This window comes from Mycteria americana, chromosome 19, assembly GCF_035582795.1.
Source record: "Mycteria americana isolate JAX WOST 10 ecotype Jacksonville Zoo and Gardens chromosome 19, USCA_MyAme_1.0, whole genome shotgun sequence".
Classification (NCBI taxonomy): domain Eukaryota; kingdom Metazoa; phylum Chordata; class Aves; order Ciconiiformes; family Ciconiidae; genus Mycteria; species Mycteria americana.
Genome location: NC_134383.1, coordinates 4,960,375 through 4,975,532, shown reverse-complemented (window position 1 = coordinate 4,975,532; position 15,158 = coordinate 4,960,375).

Below are 15,158 nucleotides of genomic sequence, written 5' to 3'. Positions count from 1 at the left end.
CAGTTTGCTTGATCTGGCTTCTGGTTTATGCTGAGTCTGAACATAGTTTTTGATGTAGTGTTAGAGCTGGATGGGTTTGGTTTTTTCCCCCACTGACAACTTAAACATTTTGTTTTTTTTAAAAAAAAAAAATCATGCCAGGAAGCACAAAAATACCTCAGGAAAATAACGCTTTCTGAAAGAAGTAAGACTTTGAAACCATTGCGTTTCCTTTAGTCTTTCTATTTTTTAGAAGTCTGTTTTCTATTAATGAACCCTAGTGCTTCCTCATTTTGAAGAAAAGGAATGCTTTTACAAAGTCCCTGAGCAGCTATTTACTGTAGCCTAGTGTGGCCTTTACATCAGGGCTTCACATTCCAGATAAACCTGCTGAAGAGAAGTTGCCCTAAAAAAGTTGCATCTTTACAGGTTAGTGATTACAGCTGCAGATGGATGCGTAGGCTGAGGTAAAGGTAAGGATAGTATTCCTAAGCATCATCTTCAGAAGTGACCGCAGTCTATGGATCTAAGGCTGAAGCAGCTGCATTTAGAAATACCAGTCTCGCTTGATCTTGAGTCCTTGAAATAAGTGAATGTTGGACCTGGCAATGAGACTCAGATCTCCAAAAATGGGGGCACCAATTCCCTACACATTGAGGGTTGCTAGTATGCTTGACTCCAGGCTCCGCTTCATCCTGGTCTTTTCCCAGCAAAACACTGTAGACCTCACTGATTTGTGTAAAACTGCTCCTAGCTTGACTATGCCAGAGATCTGTTTGCTCTGCAGCGGAGAGATGCAATGTAAAGGAGATTATGCTTGTGTGCTTCCTTCCCGATGCTGTGCAGTCTCTATGGCATTGGATTGCCCCTATGGAAAGTAGGGGACCTAGTAGTACCAGTCCTGCAAGACTGTTTCAGAGCCTCTTGCCCAATGTTGTTGTTCTCCAAATCCCTTTGCTGAAATGCTGGAGGTGTTGGCCTGTGTAATCCATCTGTGGGCTGTCTTGCTGGAGGTGGAACAAGGAAACAAAAAGCCTTTTAACTGTTGAGCATGCTGCCTCTGTTCCCCTGTGACCCTACTGTAGCACCTAATGCATTTGTAGAGAGAGAGCTGACCTGGGGCTTGTTAATTAGTGTCCCTGCTTGATCCGAGTGGCTGGCCTTCTGCTTGTCAGGTCAGATAGGCTGTAAAATCAGGCAGAAAGTGCTGCCTTTCTAATGAACTGTTTAAAATAAGTACCAATTAAAGTATTAAAGAATCTCTACTCCTGAACCAGCCAGATATTTTCTGTTGGTGGCTATTAAATTACAGATTGCAACAGAAGAAGAGCCATCAGCGGGGACCATTTGTAGCATAGTGGTGTAGCCTTTGGTTTGTGTTAGCTGAAATGGACAAGAGGGGAAATAATGGCTTGTAGAACCACGTAGAAATGGCATGATTTCACATTTCACTGTTAAGACTTAACGTTAACTGGACCTGAGTTTATAATTTCTTAAAAGAAAGCAAGCTCAGTCACAGGTAGTTTTTGCTTGGTTTTTGAATTGGCTCTGGAAAATAGACTTAAAAATGTGGTAGTGTTTGAATACCTCATGAAAACTCTGAAGCAGGTATTTAGCTTGTGAGCTAAATTTACCTAGGATGATGACAAAAGTGCTGTCCATTGATGTTGAATCAACTCAGCAGGTGAGTATCAGCTGAGTACTCTCCAGTGATGAAAATTCCCTGGTCGAGTCTTTCTGCTCTCTTATCGGTCTTGTAGGTAGCTGGTGTTGTACTGTGTTCATCTGTAGCCGATAGCCACAGAAGCAAGAACCACAGCTAATTGTCCTTCATCCTCAGCTAATGTGACCCCTTCATAGGAGCCATTTTTCTGGCAAGGTTGTATCCAGTTACTGCTACCCTTGCAGCAAGCTGTACAATAAAACACAGATGTGTTTCTCTGAGGCCACTTGGTTTAGATACTGGGCTACTTTGATTCTTTATATTCAGTTGGATTAATAGTTCAGAGGGAGTGTTTGACAGTGAGGAAGGAAGAGAATCTGCTTGATGGTTTTTTTCAGTTGGGTTGGACTCAGAATTCTGTGCTATGTAAAATAGAATGAAAAGCTCATGTAAATAATACACACAGCTTTTCCAGGCACTGTGTATAAATCTTGGTGTGTGGTATGTGTGGTTTCTTACTATGCCTCTATATGGGTGTTAAATGAATACATGACTCCCCGAAGTAGTACCATGTTCCTGTGTCTGAAACAGTACTAAGAACATGAGACTTTCTGGAATACCTTGCACTACCCTGGAAAATCAGGCAGTTGAGACAATAACATACACTGTTATCACAAAGTGCTATAGAAAATATGCTTGTAGCAAAATCAAATTCATTAGTGTGAGTGTGAAGTTGTTCTAATGTGTGGTAATTAAGCCAGGAATTCCTAGTTGCAAAGGAACTCTTCATTTGTGAATGCTCTTGCTTGGGAAGCCTTAGCAGGGGCAGGAGTTGTTGTAATAGAGGTAAACAAGCTGTTTTGTTTCCCTTTCAACTTGATCATCTGGGTATACATTGCTTGTGAGATTGATTATATTTTTATTACTTTTTTCTGTAGCTGCCTTTACCCAGTGTTTGTTGGGGGGGGGGGGCGGGGAGGGCAACGGACCAAAAACCACCAAAACCCCACAACTTACAAATATGCATCTACACAGAGGATGTAATTATAGATAAATAACAGAATTGAGGTTTCATTTCCTTTGCTGACACGCTGTCTCTGAAATAATGGACTGAGTAAATGCTACCAAAGCAGAATGCTTAGCTCAGGCCTTTAGTACTAAAGGAATCGATTATTGTAATATTTTGTTCTCGGGATTGCTCAGTAATTTGCTAATGCTGCTCCAAACACAGCAGTGTATCTGACTGCAACAAGGAAATATGATCACATTCTACTTTAGTCTCTCTTCACTGGTTACCAGTTCATTTGCAGTTGATTTTGGCAGCTCTTTTCATTTACATTTTACTCTAGGTGCTTGTATTTTCTCATTTATCAGTTGCTGCATTATGGTCTTGTGTAACAACACATTCATCAGCAAATAACTTTGCTGTTCTCTTCTAGCAGTGGTGAGAAGCAGGAACCTCCTTCAGGATGGGTACTTTACTGTTGTTTCCCTTGGCTTCTGTGAGCTGTCTGGAAGTTCATGTCTGGAGCCTTTCCTAGAGCCATCTAGACTTGCTTAAACTACCCATTCTGAGCAAGCATTTCTTCTGTGTTTTAGATGTGACTCTGGAGATGAGACATGCTGAAGCCCATTGGGAGGGCTTGGGCTACCTGGTTGCAACATGGAGAAGCTTAAGGACTGGAAGTGAAGTTTTGATTGTGTTCTTGCCTGAGAGAGACTTTTGAATTCTTTGGGCCCCTTGCTACTGTTCTTTCCCAAACCACTGTTCTTTTGATGATTAATAATTGTTCCTCTTGCCTTAAAAAAAAAAAAAAAAAAAAAAAGGGTTTCTATACCTGCTGTGACATTTAGAAAATATAGCATGTTTCTTCTGAACCTGTATTGCTCCTGTTTTGGTGGGAGTTTGAACTGTAATTTTCTTCTTCTGATGTATTTGATACTGAAATGGCTTTTGGGCTGGTGGCACACATCTTGGTGTTCAAAAGTAGATATTGAAGAAGAAAATAAAACCCCCTGCTTTGAAAATGATTTTCTTGTACTTTTTGGATACAATTCATTTTCTCAGGGTTCCTTCCTTGCTAAGATTTCATGGACCCAGCTCTCAAGCCTATGTTTTTCTGCTTTTGTCTCAATGTGGAACTTTCTGAGCCATCAATTAGGCTGCAGTTCAGTTTCATGAAGGGTTTCAATTCTTGACTTTCCAATGATTGCACTGTTAAAAGGAAGTCAGAGTATGAAAACAAGTGATTGAAAACACGAATCACCGTGGCAGCCTAGCCATCCAGCGTTAAGGCTTTGATGCAAACTGGCACTAGGAGAAGAAGAAACACTTCCCATTTGTTTAAGCATCAGTCCTCTAACATATCGTCTTATCATCATAACATACTTAAGATTTTACAGGAATCTATGGCATAGCTAATACAGCTTTTGAGAAAGTAACAAGTACCTGTGAAAACTGGCTTATCTTTCTGTTGACTATCTTATGCTGCCTTGACTTTTTGGGCATCTTTTACCTCTAATACCAACTGCCTGACAATTTTTCCAAGTTAGTGCCTTTCAAGGAAGGGCATGATTTTGTGTGACGATAGCTTGGAAGTCCAAAACTAAATTTCCTTGATGCATTATGGACACTTGGTATGATTTTTGGACAAGCCATTTAATTCTTTATATCAGTCCCCAGTATAGAAAAGGAGGGTAATAGTGGCTGCCTAACCTGGGATACGATAAATAATATTGGAGATACTCTGATGCTGTGTGATATAAGTACAAGGTATGTAAAACTTTGGTATCATGCTAGCTGTAAAATTGCTTTCTTAATGTTTTCAAATAAATAATCCTTCAGAGATAGGATTTCACAATGTATGCATACTTGATTTTCTTAAAATAAGCAGTAATGTGTTGTTCCCAAAGTAAAAGTAGTCTGCCTCTTTCTAGGTTGTTAGCAGCCAATTGGAAATCGAGCCCTTGCTCTGTTTTCTCCCAAATGACACATAGGAATGCGGGTTTTAGCAAGTTAAGTTGTCCTCTGTTAGGAGGCATTCCTTTAGTAGTACAAACTCTCTAGATGGCGGTTAGCTTAGTTGGAGCCATCAGAGTAATGCCTTCCTTGCAGTTCTTGGTGTAGTGATGTGTAGATTCACATAGGAAGGTCAGTGAATCATGCTGCCTACCTGCTATAACCTGCAAACCCTAGGGAGGAAGATGGAATTCAAGTTATTTGCCCTGGGACAGCTGGCAGAAAATCTGATCCAGTGACCTGATGCTTCTGAGAGGAGACTTCTGTATAGCCTGTATGTGTTTAACTTGTCAGTCTATAGTGACGTTGCATGCTATATGGCATGAGATTTTTTTAGTCATTTATTAACTGGGAAGATTTTCCAGACTCTTGCTGAAGTAGCACCCCATAGAAATGTGCTTCTTGCTATTGTACTTCCTTGTCCTAAGCTAGCTCATATTAATAGGGAATATTGTTAGCAAGGAATGAAAGAAACTGATATTGGGAAGGGTTGGTGGGCATGATGAATGCAACCTGCAGGTACTGATAGTGTACGTTTAAAAATGTATTGTCTCTAGAGGTCCCTTCCAGCCTCTGGGATTCCTTGACTTTTTTGGGGGGGAAGTCCAGGTTGCCTTCATTTCAGTGTAGTTCTGTCCTTTGGACTGTTAGGCTTTACACAGTTCTTAGTCTCAGCTGTGCTCTTCCCTTGCTTTCCTGGCCACTGCTTTACCTTTGGCCTGAAAAATAGATCTCTAAGAACAAAGATAAGGAATTGAAGTGGCTTTGTCCCTTGATACAGGAGATGAGCTGTAGTGTTGTAATGCCCAATGGATTTTTTTTTAAATGAAAGAATAAAACGGGTGTTCCTGACCTGCTGAGTTGATGTTCAGTGTGTTGATGTGTATGAAATTGTCTTGTCAGAGAAGATAGCTCTGATTCTTTTTGAGATGTAATATCACGCTTGGTATATCAAAAATGTTAGTAATTTGATAAAAGCTGTCACCTCAATCTCAATCTTCTGCTATTTAAAGAAACTGTGGTAGAACAAGATGCCTGCTGCATGTTACTTGCTCTGTCCTGTGGGAAGTGATACTTAATGGCTAGTGGAACCTGTTGAGCTCAAGTAGTGGAAACATTGTGGTTACTGGTTGCAGACAGCATCCTCTCTTCTCCATAAACCTATGTCTCGGAATGAAATGCCTTGGCCCGGTGAGGGTTAACAGCACAGATATGGGCAAAGCTTTATTGTCCTCTTTAGTTGTGACAAAATCATAAGCTGGGATGTATGGAACTGAACAGCATATGCTGAATAGTAGTATGTTTCTGGGAGCTGAGGAAGGCTGCACGAGTCACCTTTGACTGGTAGGGTGGGTGTACTTTCAGGATGCCTTGTATTGGCTATTGGGAAATCAACTTTTGATTTAAAGTTGAATACCTCTGTTGAACACTCTTGACCTCAGAGAGAGGCTAGTATGATTCTTCAGTGAGGACTACAGGAAATCCAGTAAAATTCCTGGCAAATTTCATGAAGTTACTTCAAAAATATATTTTATAACCTTTGCTGGAGTAGAAGCTGGCAAAATTCCAGTAACAGTAGAAATGCGCATGACCCTGGGGGCTTGGATCTGCCTTTGATAGTTGAATGCAGTACTAAGTAGAAGGTTTGGGAGTACTTTATCTCCTTATTTAAAGTCTTGTTTCATTAAAATCAGTGGCATAAGCCTATCTTTCAATGACGTATCCTTAGTAAGGAGATGTGATAAAATGTAGTTTATCTAGCTGACCTCTGAAACAATCTCAAGCTTTTCCTCTCCTAATCTTTCTAGCCCTGCTGTAGCTTGATGTATTTGTCTTGTCTCAATTAGGCAATGATCTTAAAACACTTAAGCATATAAGGAACTCTTCTCAAAAGAATTTGTTCTACTGCAGTCAGAGCTATACATGGATAAAGTTGTTTGCATTTGTAAAGTGGAGTGTGAGTCCTGTGGGAATGGGATATGTACTCCTCTGGGGGCACTAAGCACATCAGAAGTCCAAATCTAACACAGCTGGCAGGGAAATGGTACAAGTTGTCTTCCTTCTAGGATTAGGGGCTGTTCAGATTCATAATTCCAGTTCAGGACTGTCTTTAGTCTAAGAAGTCCCTTTTAGATTTGTTGTACCGGAATGAAAATATTTCTGAGAAGCCAGACTTCTTCCACTGGAGAAGTGACAAATGCTGGGGGGGGGGGGAGGGGTGTGAAGTAGGAACCTTTGTTTTCTTTTATTGAAAATGTTTTTGTGGCTTGGCATGCTGTTGCTTTGTGATACAAAGCTGTCCTGCTTTCATACTATGTATACTCCAGCTAAGTCTCTGTAGGGTCCTTTAAAGTAGTTCAGCCAGTTAACAGTTCAGTCAAGCTCTAAGCCTATGGAATAATTATTAGCTGGCTACTTTTGCTAGCACAGATAAACTGGGAAAAAGCCCAGGCATCAACAACTTGGCTTTAAATATATATTAAAGATTGTGTTTTGAATGTTTTTAGACAGTAAAAGCTGACTAAGTTTGTATGAGTGATGAACACTTTAGAGAAAACACTGAGATTGCACATTGTTTCTAAGGCACTAAGGGAAGAGTTTTGTTTCTAATCAGACATGCTGCATTAATAGCGTGAAACTTGGCTCTGTAGAAGCTGAGGACTTGATGTATGTTATTTTACTGATTGTCATCCTGATTCAACCATGCTTTAGTGGAAGATGTGGCATAGCAAGTCCTCAGAGCCATGTAGTTAACGGATTTGTTATATATTGGTCTTCGACTTACTTTTTCTGGGCAGTTCCCTCAGCTGGAATAAAATTAGTGAATACCTGTTCATCTTTTTAGACTGAGAAGAATTATTATTTTAAAGGAAAACTTGGGTAGTTGTTACTAATTGGACACTTTGAAATTTTTGCAAAAGCCTATTGATCGAAGACTGTTTCTAAACTTGACTAGTAAATGTAATACTTGATTTTTTTTTTTTTTCTGGTTCTGCAATGATAGCATTCCAAATCACTGAGTTTTCACTGGCTTTTATGTCATGCTATAAATCAACTCTTAACTTTAAAAAGACCAAAACCTATGTGCTAGGTTTTACAAAAAACTAATCTTAGGTCTATGAAAGTTCTTTGAAACACAGCAGACTTCTGTTGAATTGCATCCAACTTCATAATAATTACTTGAAATGAGGCCAGACTCTGTGTTTGACAGCTCAGTATGGGACTTCTTAGTGCTGTTTTTGGATAAGGGCTCACAACATCCAAACCCAAAAACTTGGAAGTGTGGTGAGTAACTCTTGGATCTCAAAGACATGTGCAGTCAAAACTGGTGAGGAAGAGAATTTCTGGAAATAAGCAGCTATATAGGGTCCAGATAGTTCCCTACTGATATGTAATTCTTCATCACATATTCCACTAGTTTTCTGCATTTTTATCCACTTAACCTTTAGTTGGCTCAAAATGAAGAGGTTAAAGCAGTAACTTGCATTAATCATAAAATCCTGATTCTCATTCAAGTGACTATCTTTCAGTAATGTTAAAAATCAAACTAATGAATTACTCTGATCTTGCAAGCCTTGATCAAGCCAACAAACTGGAACACTGAAGACTTCCGGACAAGTAAAAAGGAATGTTTGAAAAGGGCAGCTTAAAGAGCAAAGATGACGTGGATAGGAACCCGTACCTTGGGCAGCCATTGACATGCTTGGAAAGTGAGCATGGGTCACTGATCTGTGTGTGCTTGTGATGTCCTATTATACCAAAATAGACAGCCTCAAGTAAAAGGTAATGGAAAAGCTGGGACTGAGGTTTCAGATAGCCTTTCACTGACAGGTGTGCAAGGGGAAAAATTGCACTTTGTGCTAGAGTAACAAGGAATGGGAAATTCAGGGAAAGTTAAGTTTCTTCCTGGTAAATGTTAGATGGGGTGAAGGGGAGAGGCTGTGGCTTTTCATAGTTATGTCCTTTAAGGGCCAGCATATGATGCTGAGGTAGGAATTATAAATATGTAGTTACGGGTGCACTGCCCAAGTGGTATCTCTTCATGTATGGAGGGTGAGAAGAATGTAGTATAACGTAAGCAAAATTATATTGAGAGGAGGCTTAGCGAAATAGAATTCCTATCTTGAACACATGTTCAGAGGCATGATTGTCTTCATTTCTTAACGGTGTCTGCAAGGAGAATTCAATAGTGTGATTTCTTAAGTGTCTGCAAGGAGGAGTGAATAGTGTGTTTTCTAGTGTGGTTCCTAGCAATTGGCCAAAGTTTGCACTGTAGCTCTTACTTGTTGCACATACTTTGTAAGCAGAGGACTGGCTAGTTAACAGCTATTGATACTGTGTGATCTTTAAAGCAGGTTGATAAGAATGCAGAAAACACTTCAGGGATTCAGTATCTGAAAGGTTATCATAACGTGTGTGGGGGGGGGGGGGAGGGGGGAGAGACAGAACCAAAATTTTGTTGTTGCAAGTCTGTTTACCCTCCTTTCTATCCACCCTTCTGAGATGAGCTTCATCTAACTGCTGTGCATTGAGGCTCTGAGTGGATATAACTTAAGTCTTTTGTGGTGATGAACCCCGAAGGAAAAGGACTGGAATTTCAAAGAAATGGGGTCTGATGCACTCTTAGATGTAATCAAGTTCTTTAAAAAGTATTCATTTAAATAAAGCCCTGTAGAGTTGAATGGAAACCATAGTTCTGTATAGGCTTTGTTGATATGCTCTTGGAGTTTCTACAGCAAGGGTGTATTCTCTTAAATTTGAAAGTCTCATAGAAAGACTGGCATTTTCCATTAAGTTCTGTAGGGCGCTATGGTAATGCCTAAAGCTGTTCGACAATCTTGGAAATACTGTAATGCATCCTTTTCTGAGGAGCTCAATTGTATTACCTTTAAACAGATGGTGCTTGAAGGTCTCTGGACTCTCAGTCCCTAACTGTTGAGAAGGCATGGTTTTTGACTGAAAGAAGACTCTAGTCTGCACTACTTCCAGTTCATGACAGGGTGGCACTTCATTTAAGGCATGGTGTGTTGTAATGAGTGCTTCAAAGAAGAACATGAGAAGAATGCAGCTTGGCAAATGACATGTGTCCTGACAGCAGCGGGCTTTTGTTTATGTGACTATTTTCAAAAGCTTATTTGGATTTTGTGGGAAAGTAACATGGTTTGATGCTGATGAGGAAGTACGGTTAAGGACTTAAGTTTTTTTGGACTTGATAGAGCAGTAACTGTTACCATCCTCTATTGGATCCTCTGCAAACTCTGCTGATGTACAGCTATGAAAAAGTACGGAACACAGTGAGGCAGCTTACCTCTGGACTTAAATAGCTGTGATATGAGGAACAGAAGATATTTCACGTTTGAGTCTTACTTGCTTTTCCCAGCGTAAAACAATATATTCAGTCTCCCCTGTCTGTGCTATCCTGTTTGGTTTTCTTGGCATTCACTTCACTTGTTAGAACGATGCTTCCAACTTTATGGGTCAGCACTTAGGGGCTGGAGGAGGTCAATTCCCTCTCCCCGTGCTCCCACAGCCACAGAGATGGGTTTTTTTGTCTCGACAGCTAAGTATTAACAGAAGTTAGCAGAATGCATTGCTTTGTGCTTTTGAAGCATGCTAATGAAGATACAGTACTGGAGTGGGTGGTATATCTGGCACTTGCAGGGTTTGCATGACTAAATTGTGAATGGTTGTACATTTCTTGGTGATGAGTTTTTACCTTTGACTTGAATCAGGGCATAACCAAGTTACCTGTGTGTGAGAGGCACTGGGATGACAGTTCTACTTGCTGGCCTTTCACTGTCTATTCATTGTATGTATCGGACAACGTATGTTTCAGGTTCTCAACTTTGACCTGTAGGGAGCATCAAATGTCACTGATTTAGTCCTTGGCATGTCTGCTGTGTTTGCAGATTAGAACAGCAGATTGCTGCCCCTTGTGGGGAAGGCAGTGGAGACTCTACTGTAAAGTTGTACCTAACTTCATCCACTGAACAGCTATGGGATGGTAAAGCTTGTAGCCACTGTTGCTGTGGGCTACTTTGATACTAGCGACCGTATGCTTAGAGGCATTGTGTTTCAGTGCCACTCCCCTGAGCTTGTGAAGCCCTACCCTAAAGAGAACACATGCGTGTCACTTTTTTTCCTGCCTGGCCACTGTAATGTCAGTGCTGGTATAGATGGCCAAGTGTGACACTTCCAGGTGTGGAGACTCAAGAATAAAAGGGGCAGACATTCTGTGCTTTTCCTGGCTTGGAAAATGTTGGAAGGCAGTGCCAGTTTGGAGTTTTGATAGTGCTGTGAAATGCCAGCTGTAGTCTGCTGTGCATCTTAATGGATCACAAGGGGGAAACTGGGTTCAAAGCCAAACTGTTTTTCACAACAAAAGCCACAGCAGTTGGTGGTATTACAAAGCATTTTGGCTGTGGTCTGGCTTCATAGAGCTTATCAAAATCTATGCTAAATTATTTGTGAAGGCTTAACCAGTTGAAAGACTCTTAAGATGGGAATGGTACATACCTTATAATTATCAGTATCGCCTGATCCACTACATTAATTGTGTGCATGTATTGCTGTCCTGTTAAATGAGAATGGAACCTGAAGCTGAGAGGTGAGGTGGCAGACCTTTACTGGCCTTGCTGCTACTGTGCAGAACGGTGTCCTGCAAAGGTCTTCAGGTGCTGCTAAACAAGCTAGCTCTGATCATGTTGTACAGCCCAGCTAGATCAGAGCACTATGCTGCAGGAACATCGCTGGTCTGCTCCTGTGACTTGGCTTGTATCTGTACGATGTTACGCTTCCCTGTTAACTTACTCTGAGTTTGTAGGGAATGTCTGAACTCTCCATTGTGCACGATGGACATGTCGACTGTATCCTAGGTAGCAGCAAGATCAGTCCCAGACCTGGATTTCAGGTTTTGCTTGCTTGACTATTGGATGGGAACTTTCCTAAGCTGAGGAAAGAACCCATGAGCCTTATCTCTCAGCCAGCTGCTCAGCTGGCAAGCTGCAGATGTCCCCTAAGAGGGATGCTCTTGGAAATTTCATATGCAAACAATAATTAAAGCAATAAATGTTCTGAATACAAATTCTGTTTAGAGCTGGCTTTGAAATGACTTTTTTTGTGCTGAGAGGGGGATGGGGAAGGGAGAACAATGAAAGTGGAAACCATCTTTTCACAGAAAATGCTGTGTGAATAACTTTGTGGCTTTTAAAAGAAAACTGAGCACACAAAACCTAAATACAAAATGCTTTGATTAAGTGGAATTGACACTCATTTTTCAAATGTAAACAAAATGGGTAAATATCTAGAGAAAACAAGGATGTCTGTTTCAGTCCTTTTTTCCCTACCCAGTGTTTTTCACTCAGTGAAATTTCACTAAGTAATTGTTTTCTTACTTGAAGTTCCATTAAGAGCATCTAGCATGGGATTGGTATTACTCTTGGAAATTGCTCAAACGCTCTTTCTAGGTAAGTTGGATGACTTGTAGCGAGTTCAGCTATTAGGGAGACTGACGTTCCTTCCTGTAAGAGATTGGCTACTATGGTGGTGTCTGCAGAATTGTAACACTTGCAAGTCTTTCGGGGCTAAGATTTCCAAATAGGTTAGAGTCAAGGGATATGTGGTGGCAGAGAAGTCACATCTGTAAGTTTTGGGGTTATTTTGACTAAAAGTATCCTAATGAAGAGAGCTTTCTAATAAATAAGGGCCCAAATTCTGCCCTTCTTGCTTATGATGAAGAATGGCTAGAAGAGTAAGTACAAGTGGATTACTGGCCTGAAACAGTTTCCAAGTGTTAAAGAAAATGTCCAGGTCCATTGCTATGGCTAAAGAACACTTGAAAGTGATTGTGAAGTGTAGGAAAGGACTTTATTGCTACCTTTGTTAGCAGAAGTCATGATCAAGCAATTGGAAGTCAGCTGCATGATCTCCTAGAAGGGAGATGTGATTCTTGTGAAGTTTATGCTTGGGTAGGGGACCTCCTCCCCTAGGCAGACAAAAATCTCCTTGGATTTTTCCAGTTGTGCCAGCTTAGTAGGAAGATCAGAACAAACTGGTGGTGGCTGGAAGGAGCAAGGATCACAGCCAAAACAGTCTCACGAGGAAAGCAGTAAGACAGGAATGGCAATGCTGTAATAGGAAGGGGCTAAATGAAGATAAATGAGGAGCTGAGACAGAAAGAGAAGAAAGCAAGAGTTTGAGGGAAGCTTCAGAATTTGAATCAGACTGCAATAACAAGGCAACTAATCTAACCTGTGGGCTGAACACTGTCACAACACTGAGAGGTACAAAAGTAAACACAACTCCTCCGCTCTATTCAAAAAAGCACATTTGGTTCACTTTGTAAGCAAGATGAATTGTTCTGAAAAGCTGTGTTGGGTTTGTTTTTCTAAGGAAAATGCAGCTCAAAAGGGAAAGAATGCAGGCTAGGGAGAAGCAGGTACTTAGTTTGCATTTCATAGTAAACATGAAATTATAAAGAATGAAATCAAAAAGCCTTTGCAATAAAATGCTTTCATTCTAAAAGGTTTTTCTAATAGTGAGCTGACAATCGTTCCTTCATGTTCTATGCTAGTCTGTCCACTTTGTTTCACAGAAGCTAACCTACTACCTCAGAAATACACAGGAACTGGTGAGATACACTGTGACAGGAGATGCTAAAGGGCTTGTTTGACACAGCTGTTACGATTGCTGATAACAGGGAAGCTACGGTTTAGCATAGTCTTCTCAAACAGAGCAGATTACCCAACAAGGGGGAAAAGTTGCAGCAGAATTAATTGCTACCTGGAAAACAATTTCATGCTAGGCTAAACAGGGATTAAAAAAATTCCATGGTCTGGTTCACCACCCAAGCCTTGGTTTTAGAAAGAAAAGTGTGTGCGGGGGAAGAAATAAAGGAAAGTCAGTTATCTCAAGGTGTGACTACAAATCTGTTCTATAAATAAGACATAGTTTAGGGTGGTCTGAAATAAGTAAAGATCTGTGGGTTGGTTGGCTACTGATTATAAATTTATTAAGTACTTACCTTCCTGCAGTAGTTTCCTGGGGACATCTGCAGCTTGAGTGAGTATGGGAAAGGAGGGATAATGGAAAAGTATCAAGAGGCAGTGAATGGGAGGATATATTAGTACTTTGCAGATAAGGATATGACACAAGGCCCAAATGTATACACAAACATTTAAAACAAAGTTACCTTATCCACTTGTTCTCTGAAGTGGTGTGCAGAGTGTTAGCCTGTGACTGAATGTTTAATCTTTATAAGATGCACTCTGGCATTTAAAGGAGCACACAGAGGAAAGACTCTTCAAAATGCAGCACTTCTGTGGATTAAATGTTTGCTGATAGTGTCTACTTTGGGGGTGTTCTGATGATGGTGAAATAGATAGCAGATGGAACTGCTTACTGGCAGAAATGTTTTGCTCATGTTGAATGGGAGGAGGTCCTGAAGTTAAGTTCTGGGACTCGGATGAGTTCAGTTCCTGCTGTGCTGTATGTTCTTTCTGGTCTTAGCAAGGCACTAAAAGGAAGATCTGTAGAAGTTTAGTGTTGCATCCTACAGCACTACCGCTTTTGGAAGGTAACTGGTCATCTAATGGAGCAGAAGCCACTCAACTCTAGGTGGCTTTTATTTGCAATTTAAGGAAAATCCTTTAAATCTGTTTGGAAGACTTGTCAGACTACAATAGCATGATGTAAATGCCTGAGGGTTTAGGTATGTACCTTGGTTAGCATGTGATAGCACACCAAAAAAGGTTGCTCTGTTGATGTTTACATCAAGTGTGCCTTGGTATACCGGGTGTAAAATACAGTTGCTGCCCTGACTCACAAGGACTTTGTGGAGAATACACTGGGAAACATGAGAGAGTTTGTAAACAAATGTAATAGCTCTGAGAATGCTTAGAAACACTATTCCCTGCCATGTGATCTTGATCTTTGCTTCTGTTAAAGTAAGAATTGTTCAATGAGAAGTACTAGTGTAGTGTATGATGAGAAGTAATAGAGTTCAGAAATGGAGATTTTTCATGTCTTGCAGAATTTTCCAGACCCAGTTTCTCCATTAAAGGTGCCACCAATTAGAGATGTGCTCCTTGTTTAAACTTCTTTTTAAGCCTGCAGAATGGATCTTTCAGGAAAAACTTAAATGCACTTTTTAGTGCTGCTTCCTGAATGACAGTGACTCAACAGCACAGAAGAAATGCTATTATATGCAGCATAGCCTTTGTTCAAAGGAATAGGCTATTTCAACAATAACTTTAGAGCTGTTGCCAAGGCAAGTGAAGAAGTTTCATCTCTTCAGTTCCCTATAACCAGACTGGATGTAGCCCCGGAGACTGTGCTGCTACATTTCCCCTGGAAATAGGATTGAGATTCAGAAACTCAGTGGCAGAAGCTAACAGAAGCTATTGCAATGGAGAAGAGGTCTGAATTCAAAACTTGAAAGAATGGAGTCTGCACAACTGGACCAACCTTAAGGTCTTCAAGTACTCTTTTCATAATGGC